At 50.8% G+C, this 3,048-nt stretch overlaps 1 protein-coding gene across 1 annotated transcript in view; it reads left to right on the top strand.

The window, feature by feature from the left end:
* Positions 1–1,380: 1,380 nt before the first annotated feature.
* Positions 1,381–3,048, top strand: part of LOC110325835 (L-threonine 3-dehydrogenase, mitochondrial) — a 16,559-nt gene continuing 14,891 nt past the window's right edge. The window contains exon 1 of the mRNA XM_021203974.1: positions 1,381–1,764. The gene's annotated coding sequence lies outside the window, so the exon portion shown is untranslated. The remainder of the gene's footprint in view (positions 1,765–3,048) is intronic.

Raw genomic sequence — 3,048 nt, 5'->3', positions numbered from 1 at the left:
GATCCCACGGAAGAGCAGCTGGTGCTCTTAACCACTGAGCCGATTCTCCAGCTCAAGACATTTTAAAATACATGGGTGGAAACATCAGATTCGCCATAGCAGCGGAGACAGGAAGGAGCTACTCTAGCCCTCAGACATTATCTGAAGCATTCTTAGTTGGAATTGTCTTTGTTGCTTCTATTACTGTGATGAAACTCATGACAAAAAGCTACTTGTGGGGGGGCGAGGGGGAAGGATAAGTTATATTTCACAGCTCAGTGGTTCTCAATCTTCCTAATGCTGTAACCCTTTAATACAGTTCCTTGTGCTATGGTGACCCCCCAACCATAAAGTTATTTTGTCGCTACTTCATAACTGTAATTTTGCTACTGTTATGACGTGTAATGTAAACATCTGATATCTAGGATATCTGGCATTTGGCACACACACCCCAAAAAGAACCTACAGGTTGAGAGCTTCTGTTATAGCTCATCATGAAGAGATGCCAGGAGAGGAGCTGAGGCGGAGACCGTGGCGGAAGCAACGTGCTGCTTCCTGGCTTGCTCCCCTTAGCTTGCTTAGCCTTCTTTCTTACACAACTTAGGTAACTGCCTAGTGGTGCCAGGTACACAGTGGGCTGGGCCCTGCCACATCAGTCAAGCAAATGCCCCCTCCCAACCCCTCTCCCAGATTTACCTACAGGCCAGTCTGATGAAGGCAATTTCTCAGTTGAGGTGCCTTCTTCTCCGGTAAGTCTAGCTTGTGTCTTGTTGACAAAAAATTAACCAGCACAGGATTGTTGGAAGCTAGGGGGTCTTGTTTGTACATTCCCAAAGGATTTACCTAATAGTCACAAGGATCTTAGGTCAAACAGAGGGGTGGGCCATAAAAGGCTACCCAGAGACTAAGATAGCCAGAGATCATTTTGGCTCCCAACCTGGAATAGTCTGGCTTTCCACTATCAGTTAATAAGTCAGTCGGCCTTGGGAAATGTTTAACATTAGTGCTGTCCCCTGTCTCCCTCCACCCCTTCCTGGGAAACTCACTTCATGCCCCCAAGTCCAACTTCCAGGTAGTGACTTGATAAAGATGTTTGACGATCTGGGTTCAATTTCCAGACCCTGACAAATAGTCTACCAACCTCCTCAGGCACACTGTGGCTCACACCTACCCTACCTCCTGTGATTGGACTTAAAATATTTTTGCTGGAGCAGGACAGCTACAACATTGGACTGCCAGAGGAGATACACTCACACCAGGCCCCTTTCAGCTCCAGATGGGAGCCCTTCTTGGTCATGTGTGTACACTGGGGATCTGGCTTGAGGCTGCCGCTCAGAATTTCTAAGCCCTTCTTTCTGAGATGCTGCCCCATCCTGCTTAGTGCTTGCCTTGAAAGCCACTTAATTTAACATCAGTGTTCCTAGGAACCAGAAATGACTAAGTGCCTGGCTCTTGGTGGAGGTGCCACCAGACACAGGCCCATAGCAGATCTTCCCAGCTGCGGCTTGCCAGTCCCAAATTCTAACCCCAGTCAATTGTGGAAGGGGAGTGGCCGCGTCCTGGTGCAGCTGCAAGGTCAGCTCTGTCCGAGATGTAGGTGTGGGCTTGCCACAAGCGGCCTGGGGCGGAGGTGAGGTGGGGTGAGGTAGGAGGGAGGCATAGCTCCCGCGGCGAGGCGGGTCCAGAGCAGAGAGAGGATAAAAGGCAGAACCAAACTCTTGACTCCGCACGTGCTGCTCCGGCTCCCGCGTGGCGTTCTCAGCATCCAGTCTTCTGTATCTGCAGGTCAGTGTAGGAGAAGGTCCCCTGCCGCGCCTGTACCCGTGAATTGGACCTCTTTCCGGGCACGGGACGACCAGCGAAGTCTGCTGTCTGGGTTGGGGTCCGGAACGACCGCAGGGCGCCACTGCTTTGTGGGCCGCGAGGGGAGAGATGGGCCCCTGCGCAGTCCCAGGTGGCAAGCCGCCTCCCGCTTCCTCCTGCTCTTAGCAGTGCTCGACCTCTCAGGAATAGGAGTGGGAACGCGGCACCCAGAAAACTGGTTTGTCTAGTAATCTGGGATGCGATTGTCCCGAAGGATGGCTTGGGAGGGCCCCCACACCCTTTTCATCAGGGAGCAAGCTGAGGCTGGCTGTCCCGGGTTCCTCCCGTGGTTTCCCAACCGCAGCAGGTGAAAGCAAGACACGGGTAGGAAGATTTTCCCAGACAGTAAGTAGCTCCCTCCTGAAGCTTTCTTGCTTTCGGTGGCCAGTATGTAAATTCCAGCCTTTCCCGATATAATTTTTTTAAGTGACATGAATGAGGTTAACAGAGATTTTTTTTTTTTGACCAGATGCCTTTTCTAGGTTGTCTGCTTAAAGTCTCTCAACATGGTGACGCTTTTGTCTGTTTCTGAGGGTAAGGAGACAAGAGACTACCCTGGCCCTGATACCCTGGAGGCCTCTGTGTGGGGATGGAGGAACTGCTGCTCAGAGCTCTGGGGCCCGAGTGGGAGGTGCCACTGAACCTGGAACTTTACTAACCCCCCCCCCATCTTTTTTCTTTTGGGGGATAGTGGTGGCTGCCTTGGCTGTTGGTCCTTACTAGTTGCAGAAGGCCTATGATTGAGTTGTGTAAACCCAGTTCGATTGAAGATGGGTGTGGCTGGCAGTACCAATTAGCATGAGAGGACATTAGCCCTAAGATGCTGCCACTCGGCCAGTGCTGGCCTTTCCTAGACAGGTGTCCAGCCTTGCAGGATTAAACACAGCAGAAAATTTCCTGTAGAGACAGCAAAGAAAGATAAGGATTTAGGCAGGTTTGAGAGGCAGAAGGCTGTACCCTTGGGGAAGGGGTACAGAAGGGATTGGGGTTTGCCTGGTGTCCTGGATCCTCCATGGTGTGTGTGTGTGTGTGTGTGTGTGTGTGTGTATGATGCATGTGTGTGCATTCGTGCAGACCTTACCTTTCTGTTTTGCTGTGGCTATGGGCAGCTAATAACAGAATTATATTAAGACTTTTTTTTTTTTTTTTTTTTTTTGGTTTTTTGAGACAGGGTTTCTTTCTATAGCCCTGGCTGTCCTGGAACTC

Source organism: Mus pahari, chromosome 8 (assembly GCF_900095145.1).
Source record: "Mus pahari chromosome 8, PAHARI_EIJ_v1.1, whole genome shotgun sequence".
In the NCBI taxonomy this organism is placed as follows: Eukaryota; Metazoa; Chordata; class Mammalia; order Rodentia; family Muridae; genus Mus; species Mus pahari.
This window is presented reverse-complemented; position numbering and strand designations above follow the sequence as displayed.